Source organism: Amblyomma mixtum, chromosome 7 (assembly GCF_055824585.1).
Source record: "Amblyomma mixtum isolate Tamu chromosome 7, ASM5582458v1, whole genome shotgun sequence".
NCBI classification, from domain to species: domain Eukaryota; kingdom Metazoa; phylum Arthropoda; class Arachnida; order Ixodida; family Ixodidae; genus Amblyomma; species Amblyomma mixtum.
The window spans coordinates 133,014,492-133,030,472 of NC_143018.1; the positions used below are offsets into that span (position 1 = coordinate 133,014,492).

General features: G+C 52.7%; 1 pseudogene; it reads right to left on the reverse strand.

Annotated features, from left to right (window-relative positions):
* Positions 1–4,560: 4,560 nt before the first annotated feature.
* Positions 4,561–13,516, reverse strand: LOC149337630 (uncharacterized; annotated as a pseudogene).
* Positions 13,517–15,981: the final 2,465 nt, after the last annotated feature.

Consider the following 15,981-nt stretch of genomic DNA (forward strand, 5'->3'; position numbering starts at 1 on the left):
TCCAGGGTCAGGACCTATAAGGGCAGATGGGAAAGTTACTTAACCAGCGATCGAAGGGACACAAATGAGCATAAACAGCATTACAACAAGCCGGCCAACAAGCATCACCAACAGCAATTTCGAATTCACCACGACACTATAGCTCTTGAAAGCACGTGCACATCTTGGCATCATTAATGTCAGCAAGAAAACAGCCAATATGTATGCACACTTTGTAAATACAAAAACACACGTATTTTAAAACCATGAGGCATGGTAATACTCGTGAACTGTTGCCTACACAACCATGATAGACAGATTTTGATGTGTTCATATATACATACTAAGCAATACAGTGTTCACACACGACTAAATAAGAGTACTAGAATAGGGACAATAAACTGAATTCCATGTAGAACTAAAGACGCATGCCTAAAGTTTCGCTGAGGTTTCAAAAGAACCTCAGAATGAGCTTAGAAACAAAAATACGTAAACACTACACACCTTTTTTGTCAATCCACTCTTGCTACACTTGTCGAGGGCAAGGCGCAGACTAGTTAAGGAGAACAAGAGACAACGCCTAAATAGAAGCTTACACAGATGCATTGTAGGGATAACTAAAGCAGCAGAATATTCAATGTCACAGGAGCAGACTAAATGGGCAGGTTTCTACAACAGATTAAGGGGTACTATGGGTACAAAAAGGAATCATAATTCACTCAGGTCCATGCTGGACCCAAACACATCGAAAACCCGCTCTAAGACTAATATGCAATGCCCACTGCATTTGGAGACGCTCAAGGGCATCGACATGGTGAGCCACATGAAGATGCTACACACAAGAGAAACCATAGTGCAGGACAGTGGAAGGGACCCTCCTAAGGCACCGGAGAAGAAGACAGAGTTAGACTCTGACAAAACAACAGTAGCGAGAAGATTAAACAGGCGTTTACAGCCGTTGGGGCCAATCTTCTAAACACGGCAGTGAGCACAGGTGACGACAGACCATGGGCGAGGGCATACGTCAGAATACGCGTTCGCCACCGGGCTTCAGCGATGAAATTGATGAACACACAAATACGTTGAAGAGGGGGTCTGGAGGGAACAAAGAAGCCCGTTGAACTCGAAATAAAGTTAAGAAGTGCTTGGGGCTGGGCTAGTTGGAACATCTTTTCATAAATGCTGCGCTGCTTAGTTGCACACGGAAAAAGAAACTGGACAAACGCTGAGGTTAAGCACAATCTACCAACTGAAGTTTTATTCCTTGGAATAGGAAAACAGAAAACACCAGCCCACGACTTAATCAGAGGATCGTGAAAGCACATAAAACATAACAGTGCACTGTAACAGCAAGACGAACTATGGAATGAAACCATGACAATAAGATCATATGAAAATAAAAACTTTATCTAAGCCCGGGATGAAATCGCACTCAACCCCCCCCCCCCCCCCCCCCCCCCGCGCGCGCCGCGCATCTAACAGACACGCGCGGTTGATCCTATGCAAGCCTTTTGTCTCTCCGCAACATATCTATTTTCCTGCGGGAAAGGGCTATGGAAGGGGTGCTAACGTAATCGCCTTCTTTGCCAGAAACCACCCGGAAGGCCTCAATTACTTCACGCTTTTTCTTTTCGTATTTGCGTGTTCATCAATTTCATCGCTGAAGCCCGGTGGCGAACGCGTACTCTGACGTATGCCCTCGGCCATGGTCTGTCGTCACCTGTGCTCACTGCCGTGTTTGGAAGAGTGATCCGAACGGAAGCAGCTTCAAGACGTGTGGGCAAGATCCTGCGATCAGAAACATTGTGCCAAGTACTTTTGTTCCAACTTGGGATAAGGAATACCTGTTCGGCATACCTTAGGCCTGGAGACGCAAAAGTCATGTCACGGTTCTTTCTGGATGTCGCTGAGGCCGAAGGTGAGCGTATGTGGGGCTCAGCGTTCCCAACAATTACGAAGAAGCGCGTCAGGCCTCCGGGTGACAGGAAGGGACCAATTAATATGACAGAACTAACGCTACCTAAGCAGGTCGAGGAAGTGCTGAGCAAAGGGCCTAAGTTCTCCGTGTAACCGAGAGCTGACGCTGCTGATATCATCAGTATGGTCCACAAGGTATCAGACAGGGCGCCTGAGGAAGACAGGAAGGTGTGCGCAGCTGAAGCCTTGTGCGCGGTTGCGGGGGCTGCTAGAACGCACGGGGACACGTCGCGGTTGAGGCCAGACCGAGCTGTCAACTGGTTGCGTGACTCGGACTTACGCGTCGCTCTGACAGACAAAACCGGGGAGTTTGCGGTGATGTACAAGGAAGAATACAGAAAAAAGGCAAAGGAAGGCATCATGAAGAACTTTGAGTGCAGAAAAAAGCTCGACTTGAAACTACTCAGTGCTGCCCGTACACAAGCCGCCAAGATTTGTGAAGGAGGGGGACTACACCGCCTTGCTGGAGACATAAACAACAGCAAAAATCTTGCGCTCCAACCCTTCTTTTCTGTGAAGACCCACAAAGAAGGAGCGACATTCCGAGTGATTGTTGAGGACCGGGACACCTGGCAGAGGTGCGCGGCAAAGTTCTTGCAGAGCGCTTTGGACCTTCTGCCGGTTGAAGACCCCATGTTAAAAAGGGACTCGAGAGATCTCGTTTCGCTTCTGCGTGTGTCTATCCCGGTGCTGTGCTTCTCAGTGGACGTCAAGGACCTCTTCTATAATATTTCGCAGAGGGAGGTGCCTATTGCTGTCGAAGAATGCATTGACGCCTACGGGGCAGTTGGCTTTCAGAACAAGTGTGGTGTTGCAGTGGATCGGTTTCTGAACCTACTGAAAGCCTACCTCCAGTTACTTTTTGTCGAATTTGAGGGTGTGATTCTCTCCCAAAAGGATGGAATTTGCATAGGCTCATGTATTGCGCCCATATTGAGTGATTTGTTCTTGGCCAGAGGCAACCGCACGCTGCATCCGAAGTTAACTGAGTTGGGGATCACAGGGTCATTCAGGTATGTCGACGATTTCCTCATTTGCCTGCCTTAGGATTTGTACTCGAAGACCAGAACTGAAGATATTTTATCACTAATCCCGCGTGCACATCATGGGCTCCAATTCACGTCAGAACGCCCCTCAGATTCCCAGCTCCAATTTTTGGATATTAGTATGGTGTTCTCAGGCGACCACATGTGTTGGTTTTATAAAACGAGAGGAGATAAGGGCATTCTTCCTTTTACATCCGGGCACACCAAGCTTGTAAAAAGAGGCATCGCGATGTCCTGTATGAAGCAGGCCCTCATGTGACGATAAAATGGATGATAGCTTGTTTATCCAAATGGGCCGGCTTGGTTCTTCTGGATATCCCTTAAGGCCTCTAATTGGTGTTGCTGAAACTTGCCTAAGAAACTTAAGAATACATCAAGAGCTTTCGCCTCCGAAGCAAAGTGATGGAAAGAAGCCTTTCGCGGTCCTCCCTTATGTGCATGACATTTCGCACCGGCTGAAGAACATTGGGCAGAGGTTTGATGTGAAGGTTGTCTTTTCAGCTCCTTTAAAGTTTAAAGGCATCTGTAATAAAAGTTAACCAGGAAGGACCTGCAGATGAGAAAAGTGCGTGCGGCGTTAAGCATGTTTCGCCCTTTGTTCCATGCTCTAAGGGGATGGTTTACAAAATTCACCTCTCTTGCGGCAAGTGCTACGTGGGGCAAACTGGGCGATGCCTTAATGAAAGGCTTTTGGAGCACAGGAGGAAATGTCGCTCCATGCAGAATGCAGAAAACTTGGCGAACCATTGCCTGAAACACGAGCGCAGCCCATATTTCCAAAACACGGTAATTTGGCGCGGGCAACAGAAAAGAAAAAGCGTGAGGTAATTGAGGCCTTTCGGATGATTTCTGGCAAATAAGGCGATTACGTTAGCGCCCCTTCCGTAGCCCTTTCCCGCAGGGAAATAGATATGCTGCGGAGAGACAAAAGACTTGCATAGGATCAACCGCGCGTGTCAGATGCGCGGCGCGCGGGGGGGTGGGGGTTGAGTGCGATTTCATCCCGGGCTTAGATAAAGTTTTTATTTTCATATGATCTTTTTGTCATGGTTTCATTCCATAGTTCTTCTTGCTGTTACAGTGCACTGTTATGTTTTATGTGCTTTCACGATCCTCTGATTACGTCATGAGCTGGTCTTTTCCTTTTTCCTATTCCAAGGAATAAAACTTCAGTTGGTAGATTGCGCTTAACCTCAGCGTTTGTCCAGTTTCTTTGTCCGTGTGCAACTAAGCAGCGCAGCATTTATGGAAATATGTCCCAACTAGCCCAGTCCAAAGCACTTCTTTACTTTGCAGTGACTTGGATTTTCTTTTTTTATTATTTTTCCGCGGACTTCACGTTGTGCTTTGGCTGTTTGCCTGCGACTAACGTTTACTGTGCTGAACCTTTTGTTTTCTTTTCTTCTGAGTTTTTTTTAAATCCTCCGTTTTTTGCTGAAAATTTTTTTTCTTTGGAACATTTAGTTCTTTTCTATTTATTTTGAATTGGCGCTAAGCCTGGCAAAGCATTGCTGCTCAGGCATCCTCTCTATTTCTTTTATTTTTTTTCTACCTTTTTTTAGAGGACCAATAAAGGGATAAAAGGGCCTACAACGTCCATCAGGCGCAAGTATCGACGCAGGTGCAACCAGGAAAGCCACGGAAGTGCATCTAGGCCGGGCCGGCCGTCGGGGCTTTGTTTGCAGACGACGCTGTGCCGGGCAACACCGGCTGCTCTCATGAAGCCGTCCATCTCGTACAGATCACCAATGCTCTTTCTGACCAAGTCCTCAGCTTCTGTTTTATTTACTGGCGCCATTTCTTGAACTTCTTCCACGAGCATGAGGTTCGAGCCGATTAACTCGAGTGCCTCTGCACCAGTTTTGTCGAAGGCGCGGCCGCTTACGAATTGTGCGCTGCGAGCCAGCAACTGGCTGTTGCGGGTGAGGACTTCGTTAACACAGTCTGGCTGTCTGTCTGGAACAGTGAAGTCAGCCGTCGTCACCGAAAGGAGGGTGATGTTGTTCCGGATGGACTTGGCGAGCGTAGAGAAGAACACTCGTGATTGATACCCGCTGTGCAAGTTGTACGTAAGCGCCCGTAACCTCTTACTCGAGCAGACGACGTCTGCGAGGAGGCTTCCGGCTCGCATACGCCTACACCAGCCTTCAATGATGAGAGCCGTGATGCTAGTCCGTCGAGCACAACCACTGATTCCACGCGTTTCGCCTCAAAGCTCAATGTGATCGTGCTCAGTGACTTGGTGAGCCTCAGGAATTCAGCAAGAATTTCCGCTTGTTCGGCAGCAACAGAGGCATAAACTTCCACCGTCAGGGTTGATAGGCTGTGGAATGTGTGCAACTGCTTATATTGGCCAACCGAGCGCGCTGCTCCGCATACCAGCAGGAAAATGCTTACAACTCGGGCCCACTCTGTTACCCCGTCCATCAGCGGGTCACCTCTATAAAGGCAATCGATTATTACTTGGACGCCGGTTCCTGGCTTACTGACGATGTGATATGAGTCGAACACGTATGAATTCATCTTCGACAGAGTCTTCATTCGCCAATGTGTGGAACAACACCCGCTGGTCCTTCGGTGTATGGAGATATAAAGGGAATCTGAGCATTCGCTGTGACTTCACATTGCGCACCATGTGGACAAAGGGCTTCATAATCCTTCGAACCACGCTATATGAGTCGCTTTCAGTTTTGAATCCTGAGTTCTGCTCACTGTTCGGCTCTCTCAAGGCCCGTCCGCAGGAGATGAGCTCCAGCTGCTGCAGTTTCTTGGCACTGGACAGGGACCTCTCCAGTGCCCAAGTCTCACTGGTGTCGATGATAAAGCCATTCAGCTGTAAACTAACCAGCGTCTTCGAGTCCTCCACCGCTCCTGCGACATCGGCTACGTTAAAGGTGGGCCTTTCGATCCAACTGAACAGGCGCAACGACTTCAGCGAGCCGCTTTGTTTGATAAACTGCGAGAAAAGACAGCAGACTTCTGCTTTCAACCAGCTGACGTCTATGCAAAGGTCGCTGATGATCGTGTTGCTCCGTAGCCCTGCCGTGATGCACCACATGACTGGTGGATCACACTGCATATATGGCCCAACGCCTCCAACACCTAAGTCCTCGATCGCCAGCCGATTAAGCTTGCCTTTTGTCCTAATTACGTGAGCTAGGGTGGCCACGTTCTTGTATTCTTCGCCGGCGTCGAAAACTTCCAAGGCGATCTCCTCGAGGTCGGGCAAGCAGTGCAGCGCGTCCAGCAGCTGCTTGTAAGTCGATGTCCTCTGGAATACCATGGAAAACTGCAGGTTTCTAAGGGCAGTGAACTTAACCATAGCGTCGTAGAAAATAGGTGTGTACATTTGGTAATCAAAGACTCCCCATTTTTCCATCTGGAGCGCGGTGACGCAGCGATGATTCGTCAGCAGCCAATGGAAGAGAAGCCCTGAGTGTTTGATGCGGCATTCGGCATGCCTACCGTAAATTTTGAAAGTAGTTCGGACGGCGCGAAAACAACAAAGACAAAGGAGACACGAACACAACAGGACGGGCGCCCGTCCTGTTGTGTTCGTGTCTCCTTTGTCTTTGTTGTTTTCGCACCGTCCGAACTACTTTCAAAATATGAACCAACTAGCCCAAATCAAAGTACTTCTACCGTAAATATCCGTATAGGAGACCACGGCCAGCTCGCCACGATTGTTCCGTTCTCTGAGCTGCACGCCTATGTTAGTTAGTTATATTGATTTTAATGGCGCAAAAGCAACTGAGGCTATGATACCCCAAATACAAGGTTAGAGTTTTTGTTAAAGGTGAAGATTTCTATACTTAGAGTTTGTTTAAAATGCTGGCTTCCTTGAGAAACCTAAAAATACATGAGATGTCAACCATTGCTCGATCACCTAAAAGTAGCATGGGGTGTAATTGGGTGCTTTCCCTGTAAAATGTAAAATATTTCTTTCTTAGTTGTTCTAGTTCTATACATGAAATTAAAATGTGGTTCACTGAGTTCAGCACCACACATTTCACAGAGAGGTTTGTTTTGTTTGGTTAGCAGAATGTTGTGTGTGAGGTGGGTGTGTCCAATGCGGAGTCGACATAAAATAACTTCGGTAAAACGTTCTTGATGCCTACATTATTGCCATTCCCCTTAAATGGGCTTAACAGAATGTAATTTGTTGTTTGAGTGCTCTTCCCATGCTGCCTGCCACTTATTTCTGAGTTTACTGTAGATAAACTTTAAGCAATCCCCGTGCGGTATGTTCACTTACTTTATTTGGCCATTCCGGGCTTGTGCAGCGCATACATCTGCTTTCTCATTACATACAATTCCAACATGGCTAGGAACCCAGCGGAATTTAATGTTATGCTTTTGTTTTGTGATTTTAACTATGTTATGTATTGTGGGGATTCATGTTGCCCCTCGCCCGCCGGATGCACCCTTCTCTCTCTCGTGGCCTACCACGGCTCTTCCTCTGGCGGCCCCCGACATGGAGCGGAGGGGAGGCGCCCGCGACTACGCGTCGTCACGTGGGCAGCCCTCCTTGCCCACCGCTCTCGGTTTCGGCGGCCGCGCGGGCCGCGCCCACGGGACAGTCGGATGGAGAGTTGACAGCGAGCCTTGAGAGAGAGCGGACGCGAGACCAGCGGCGGCCCAGGTGACCTGAACTGCTCTGTGCCTGTCTCCTGTGCCTGTGTCCTGTGCCCGTTGCCTGCCGCGGCTGTCTGCGCGCGACCGAGGAAAACTATTGGGAGATCCCAATTAAAGCTCTTGCCTGCGGGCTTATTCCTCGGAGGTGTTGTTCTTCGCGGCCACAGGTGTGGTCGAGCTAGCGGAGTGGCGTTGGCCCTGAGTTCAGGGTCCGAACCGTGCCAGTAACCCCACATTTTGGCGCACCAACGTGGGGCCCCTCTGGAGTTCCAGGTGGGGTGCTAGCTCACGAAGAACAGCATGACCAGCCCGCGCTACGGGCTGCCGGACCTAATGATGTTGGCTGATGTATGCGGCGAAGCACGGGAGATCTCGAGCATCGTTTCCGTGGCCACATCTAAAACGACCGCGGATGCGGTAGCGCAAGGTCCGTCGGGCGCTATGCATGAAGCCGCAGGCGCGGCTGGCGTCCGAAATAGTGCGCCAGGAGTTCCTGGTGAATACTCCGAGCTGGAGCAGCCAGATGGCTGTGGCTACAGGAGTTCCGTTCTGCTGAACGTGTCCCCAGGCGCTCCCGCAGATGTGGGTCGCGCAACTGGTTACGCGCCGGGAGATCCCGGCCAGCAAGGAAAGCCAAAGTCAGGTGTCAGTGGCTTCCAAACGCTCCGCTACGTCTCAGGCGCGTCCGCAGATGCGGTTCGCAAACCGAGTTTCCACCCAGGAGATCCTGGACTGCTCGTTGAGCCATTGCCAGTTGGCGTCGGCTACTCGCTCATTTCAACTCCTGCGCACGCATTCAGACCAGGTGGTCTAACTGCGTCAACGCCCGCAGATGCGGGCCGCGCTCCCCGCCAGATGGCAGAGGGTGACGCAGCGCAACTTGGTCCGGGAGGTCCCGAGCACCACTACAAGCCACCGCCAGTTGGCGAAGGCAACAAAAGCTGGCCAGTTGGCCCCGCTCTAACTACGCCCGCAAATGTGGGACGCGCACCCAGCCAGGTGGCTGAAGAGCGCGCAGTGTGTCCGGCAGAGGGAGAGAACATCGCAAACGTCCTCGCAAACGCTTTGCAGCAGATGTTGCAATTAGCGCGCTCGCCCGGCCCTCGGATCGGAGTGCCGATACCGAATTACAGTGGCTACAGCGACAAGCAAAGTGCGAATGACTTTCTGCTGGCCCTGCGCCGGTACGAGCTAGCGAGTGACCTGAGCGAGAGCGAGATTCTGAGACGAGTTCTGCCCGTCGCACTCGTTGATCAAGCCGCCCGGTGGTACCAGTTGGTTGGCCACACAGCAGGCAACATGGCTGATTTTCGACGCTTGTTCAGGGAGGAGTTCCTTCCACACGATTACAAGCTGCGTATGCGACGAGAGCTTGAACTGCGGACACAGGCCCCGGATGAATCGCTTGTCGAGTTCGTACGAGTGATGCAAGAGCTGTATGAATATGCAGACCCAGGAGCTCCGAGTTCGGAGCGAGTGGAACGTGTCATCCGGCAGAGCCATCCGACATTTTCCCTCTACTTGAGGGGCTGCAGATGCAGCGATTTGAACGAGCTTGCCATTGAAGCGCGCCGAGTCCAGGCTCAAATTTCAGCGGCCCGTAAATACCGGCCCCCACCGCCGGCTGAGGAGTGCCTCGAGCCTAGGTGTGCCTGGAGCGGCGTTGCAGCGTTAAGGGGTGAGATCACTCCCATGGCAGGTGCGTTCACGAACGAGCGGATGCCGTTCGCAATATCGGATCGTGCTCTGGATCCTTACAGGTACGGGCTGCGGAGTGCTGATACACAACCCCCGGAGATCTGCGGGGTACCGCCACAAAAGCCCACGCCTGCTCAGAAAGCACCCACGGAGGTCCGTGTACGGCTGGATGGCCGAGGTGCCACTGAGACCCCCCGAGCGTCGCAGCGAGAAGCATGGAGATCTGTGCGCTGCTTTAATTGTGGCCAGAGTGGTCACATAGCCAGAAACTGCCCCTCGAGATCGGGAAACGAGGCAGGCCGCCGGTAGCAGCACCGGCGGAGGCTACCAACGCTCGGGAGCCCATCCCCGTCACGTCCGCATTCAAAGTTGGAGAACCAACTAACACGCCTGCGCCTTTCATGGCCCTCGCAGTTGCGGGGAGAACCTTTAAGGCGTTGCTGGACACGGGGGCAAGCATCTCGCTAATAGGAGACGAGGTCGTTTCCCAGCTCCGGCGGAGATCCGTTCGGTTGCGACAGCGAAGGACGCCACTCCAGCTAGCTAGCGGAGAAGTGCGGTCCTGTGGTGACGTTCGCCTCGCAGTGCGCTGGGATCAGCGTGTGCGCAGAATGCGTTTCGTTCACCTGCCTGGTCTCACAGTGCCAGTTATTCTAGGCCGAGAGTTCTTGGCGAAAACTGGACTGGTTGTAGACATCGCCCGTGGCGGATATCGGGAGAACCCGTGCGCCCCACTGAGGCCCTTTGTCGACCCGCCGACTGCAACGAGATCGTTGTCAGAACGCACGGCCGACACGCCCGCGGAGGAGCGAAATACCTCCCACGAGCAAAGCCCGCACCGCCAAATGCCGGGATCGGCAGCAGCGGCCCACTTCAATGCGCCCTCTCCGAGGTCGGAGAAGGGAAAGCAGGCTGTACCGACAGATGTCGGCGAGCTAAGAGACAGCGGGTTTCCCCGCCCAATGCCGAGATCGGCAGCGGCGGCATGTCAGCACAGGTTTCCTCCGAGATCGGGGGAGAAAATGCACAACTTACTGGCAGATGCCGGTGCGCTGACACAGCTCGAACGTGACCGCCTCTTGTCGTTGTTGGATGACTTTGACGAGATATTCACGGACCAGCCGGGATGCACTAGTTTGGTGCAGCACCGCATAGATACGAGTGACGCGCTGCCCTGGAAATGTAACCCAAGGCCCGTCAGTGCTGCCAGACGGCAAGCTATCGACGAGGCGCTCCAGGAGTTGCTCGTTGCTGGTCTCATATGCCGCTCTTCCAGTCCCTGGGGGTTCCCAGTGGTTCTTGTGCCGAAGAAAGATCGCACGTGGCGCTTGTGCGTTGACTATCGGCGGCTGAATGCGGTCACAAAGAAAGATGCGTACCCCTTCCCGAGAATAGACGAGATCGTCTCAAATCTCGGCGGCGCTAAGTTCTTCTCGATTCTTGACGCAAGTAAGGGGTACCTGCAGGTCGAAATGCGACCGGGCGATGAGTGCAAAACGGCCTTCACGTGTCACAGAGGTCTGTTTCACTTCACGAGAATGCCTTTCGGTTTGTCCGGAGCTCCGAGCACATTCCAAAGGCTGATGGACCGTGTACTCGGAGACGCCAGATGGCATCACGCTCTCGCATACCTGGACGATGTGATCGTCTACTCTCAAACTTTCGAGGAGCACCTCGATCACCTGAGAGATGTCCTGGGAAATCTCAGGGCGGCTGGCATCACGCTCAATCCCGCAAAGGTGCAAATCTGCCAGGCTCAGGTGAGCTTGCTTGGATATCGAGTAAAACGGGGACAGGTGTCTCCTGATCCAGAGAAGCTTCGGGGGATCCTGGAGTTTCCTGCGCCTAAAGATGTGAGCGGTGTTCGCCGTTACCTTGGCATGGTGGGATACTATCGCCATTTCATTCCTAACTGTGTGCGACTGCAAGCGCCCTTGGCAAGATTGCTAAGAAAGTCTTCTCCGTGGATATGGGGAGACGAGCAGGAAAAGAGCTTTCATCAGCTCTCGCACGCTATCGCTGAGACGGCGGCTTTGAAGCTGCCCGACCTGAACCGCCCATTTGTTATCCAGACAGATGCCTGTGATATCGGGGTGGGAGCAGTACTCCTTCAGATGGAGGGGCATGAACTCCTACCTGTGGCATTTGCGAGCCGCGCCCTGACGCCGGCAGAACGCAATTACTCAGCGACAGAAAAGAATTGCCTGGCCATCATCTACGCACTTCGAAGGTTCTAGATGTACGTAGAGGGAACAAAGTTCACGGTCGAGACCGACCATATGGCCTTAACCTGGCTGAAACGCCTGCGTGAGCCCAGCGGGAGGCTTGCGCGATGGGCCCTGACACTGCAACGCTTCGAGTTCGAAGTGCGTTACCGCAAAGGCACTGCAAATGTAGTCGCCGATGCGCTGTCACGGGCGCCGGTCACTGACACCCAACCGGCCGGCCAGGACGAGGAGGAGGCAGAGTGGCAACTGTCTCCCCCTCTGCGGAAGGAGCTCGTTGCGGGGAGTGCCCCGTTTTCGAAGCCCCGAGAGCACGTGCACCTCGTTGGAGCGGGGATCCCTCTCGAGGTTGCGTTCAGCAGAGAAGAGCTTGTCAAGGCTCAGCAGGAAGACTCATTCTGTCAGGAGTTGATCAATAGTCTTAGTGAAGAGACAGACACTCCGACGAGTCAGGCCAAATTGCGCTGTGAAGCCACTGGTAGTGTGGTTGGCGCTAACTCTAGTGTCGCTGGTATTGCGGCGAGTGAGTTGGAGAACTTCCTGCTGGACCGTGATGGAGCTTTGCTAAAATACGTGCCAGGCAAAGAGGCCTCGGATGAGAGTTTCAAAGCCGTTATTCCGCGCAAACTGAGGCGCGCCGCTATGCGGCACTATCACGACGCAGACGGTCACGGGAGCGCTCCAAAGACATGGCAGAAGCTTTGTCGGTTTGCTACCTGGCCGGGAATGAAGGCTGACGTATGTAGATATGTACGAACATGCCACGTATGCCAAGAGAGAAAGCCTAGAGGTGGAAAGGCACCCGGCTTACTCCAACCCGTCATAAGCACCAAACCCTGGGAGATCCTGGCGTGCGATTTGATGGGGCCGCTGCCGCGCAGCAAACGAGGGTACAAATACGTGCTGGTAGTCACGTGTCACTTCAGTGGGATCGCTGAATTGTACCCGCTGCGAAAAGCGACTGCCCGGGAGATCCTGGCAAAGCTGTGTGAAGTGTTTTGCCGCTACGGCTTCCCAAAGCGGCTGATCACTGACAATGCCACGTATTTCACATCGAAAGTTTTCCGTGATACGTGTGCAGCAATGGGTGTCCGGCAGCAGAAAACCACGTGCTACCATCCCCAGTCCAATGTGAGCGAGCGCCGAAATCGAGATATCAAGCCGCTCCTGGGCGCTGTAGCGCCTGTGATGCCTCCCCTCGTGCCTAAGGGGATTAAGGCAGCGAACTTCGAGGACCGTGGGAACATGGCGGTAGCGGCGAAGCTCAAAGAGGGGTGCTGTAGGACCTGTGATGCTTCCCCTGCTGCCTAAGTGGATTAGGCAGCGACCTTCCAGGACCGTGGGACCATGGTCGCAGCAGCGAAGGTCAAAGATCGCCGAAGGCCGAAGATGCGGCGACGATGGCGGCGTTCCGTGGCCGAGTCGACCCTCGGGTCAACGAACAGAGTGGTGGTGTGCTTAGTGAAAGACAGCAGTGTTTAATTACTGAGCCTCTACCCTCTCCCATCAACCGAGCTGCGGCAGAGCACCACGGCCCAGCGCCGCCCCTGCCGTGGGCGGTATCAACAGTGGCCGCAACTGTCCGTCTGATTGGGCGTCATTCTTCGAACTATTTCCCCAGACGGGGATCTGGGGAATCTGTGCGCTATTTAACGGGGTGTTGTTTTGAGGACTAGTGTGTGCACTCCCGCTAGCGAAGCAGTCCTCATCCACTGAGAGTCCCTCTCAGTTGCTCTTCTGTAAATCATGTAAATAGCCTGTATAAAGTTTTCTTCGTTTTCATCATAACCTCTTCGCCGACTTCCTCATCCCTTCTCCGGCCCCATCACGCTACCCCGATCCCAACAACTGGATGGCAGCTACGGGATGGACACGTCAAGTTACCGGCTCCAACGGACCTCGGCAGCTACGGGACTGACGGGCGTCAGCTATACCTTGGCAGGGTGAGTGCCCCATGTTTTCCGCTCATTTCGCCAGACCGTACTAGCACAGGCAGATGTTAGGTGCGGATCTGTTATCTGGGAAATTGATTTAAGGAAAACCGTTTTGTTCACTTTAAGCTAAGGCTTTTGTTTTAGTGGGCGTGGTAACGCATGGTGGAAACCACGATGGAGAAGTTAAAAGTGCAGGAGCTGCTCGAAATTTGCCAGGAGCTTGGAATTTCGCTAGGTTCTGCGAAAAGAAAAAAAGATATTCTAGAGGTTATGCGGGAGCAGGAGGTAACGGCGGAGGAGGTCGACGAGGCTCGGGAAACGATTGTCGCACGCAGAGAAGAGCAGAAAAGTCGGGAACTGCTCGAACAGAAAGCACAGGAAGAGCTTCGCTTGGCTCAAGAAAGAAGGGAGCTGCGCGAGAAGAAAGAACAAGAAGAGCTTCGCTTGGCTCAAGAGAGACGGGAGGTCCGTGAGGCAGAGGAAAAAGTGAGAGAACATGCTCGGAAAATGAAGGAGCTAGAAATCGCGTCGAACGGAAAGAATACGGCGGGTCCTAGCCCCGTAGCTTCGGCAGAGGAGCAGGGGAGGCAGAGATTACAGGATCGCGTCTCACCATATCGAGTGGGAGACGATATTGCACTCTTTCTGGTAAATTTCGAGCGCGCATGCGGGAAGGCGCACATCGACAAGAGCGTTTGGTCGGAGAAGCTACTTCCTCTCCTTCCGGGCGAGGCGGCCGAAGTGGTGGCTCGTCTCTCACAGGAAGAGTGCGACGACTACGAGAAAGTAAAGAGCGCACTGCTTAGAAAGTACCGGCTTTCTGCTGAAGCCTTTCGGCAGCGATTCAGGCGGGCAAAGAAAGGCGGAGAGTCGCACACTGACTTCGCGTACCGGCTGAAGGTCAACTTAAAGGAGTGGCTTAAGACCGCTGAGGTGCACGGAAACCACGACAAGGTGCTGGAGTGCATCGCATTAGAGCAGTACTACAGCGCGATTCCAGAAGATCTGAGGGTATGGCTGCAGGATAGGCTGACGGATACGGACCTAGACAAAGCGGCGCAGCTCGCAGACGAGTATTATGTTCGCCGAAATCTCCAAAGCAAGGCAGGGCACGATACCAAGTTAGGAAAGGGAGAAACTTTTTCAAGAAGGATCCCTGACCGAAGGGTGCCGCCAGCACGCCGGGATCACCGAACGGAGGATTTGGGATCAAAAGGGGGAGATAGCGAAAAAAAGATAGAGTCGCCCAAGTCTGTCGATTCTCCAAGGCAGCAGGGACATGCAACTCGCGCGTTTGAAGCGCGAAAGCCCATTGTCTGTTATAACTGCAACAAGGAGGGCCACTTATCGGTGAACTGCAAACAGCGAAGGATTGTGTTCGCGAGCATGCGAGAATCCGAGGAAAACCTGAAATTGCTGGAGCCCTACATGCAGGACGTAGTAATAAATGGGAGGAAATGTAGAGCACTGCGTGATTCAGCAGCTACCATGGATGTTGCACATCCGTCCTGTGTTTCCTCCGCGGACTATACCGGCGAATGCGCCTGGATTAGACAGGTCGCCGAGGAACAGAGCGCGTGCCTGCCAATAGCGAAGGTGACCCTAGAGGGGGCTTTTGGCAGACTAGACACAGAAGCGGCAGTTAGCGCAAACTTGCCGACACACTTGCCCTACCTTTTTTCGAATAAATCTGAGCAGCTGTTGAAAGACAAAGGCCTCTCTTTCACAACGGGTTTAGCTTGCATGGCGCTAACACGGTCTCGAGCGCGAGAGCTCTCAAAGAAACTTGACTGCGTCCCGATAAGTGAGCAGGCACTGAACCGTTCTCCCAACCAGCCGGGGACTTCTTGCGAGAAAACTGATCCGTCAATACCGCATGACCATGAAGCCGTTACCGAACCAGCAGTAGGTCCCGACATCCAAGGAACGGTCGATTCCGCAGGGAATGGGGAAAGAGAGACTGACTCGGAGGGTTTGACCATAACACCTGCTTCGGCTTGTTGGGAGGAATTGACAAAGGTGGATCGAGAAACACTTATAGCAGAGCAGAAAAGCGATCCATCGTTAAGAGCTCTAGGCAACAACGTAAGGGAGGGAGTAGCCAGAAAGAACATCAGCTTTTACGCAAAATCGGGCCTTAAGTATCGGAGATACTGCGACTCAAAGGGACGCGCATATGAGCAGCTTCTAGTTCCGGAGAAGTACCGGCGGCAGCTCATAGAACTCGCGCACGGAAATGCCTGGGCGGGCCACCTGGGCATAAAGAAAACTAAAGCTAGGTTAGCACTCGAGTATTACTGGCCTGGCTGCTGGAAAGACGTTGAACGGCTCGTTAGGTCTTGCGACACCTGCCAACGGGTCGGCAAGTCGACGGACAAGTGGAAAGCGCCAATGACACTTGTTCCCATCATTACGGAGCCCTTTCGGCGTCTTGTGATAGATGTTGTCGGCCCACTGCCGCAGTCCAACTCTGGTTGTCGCTATATT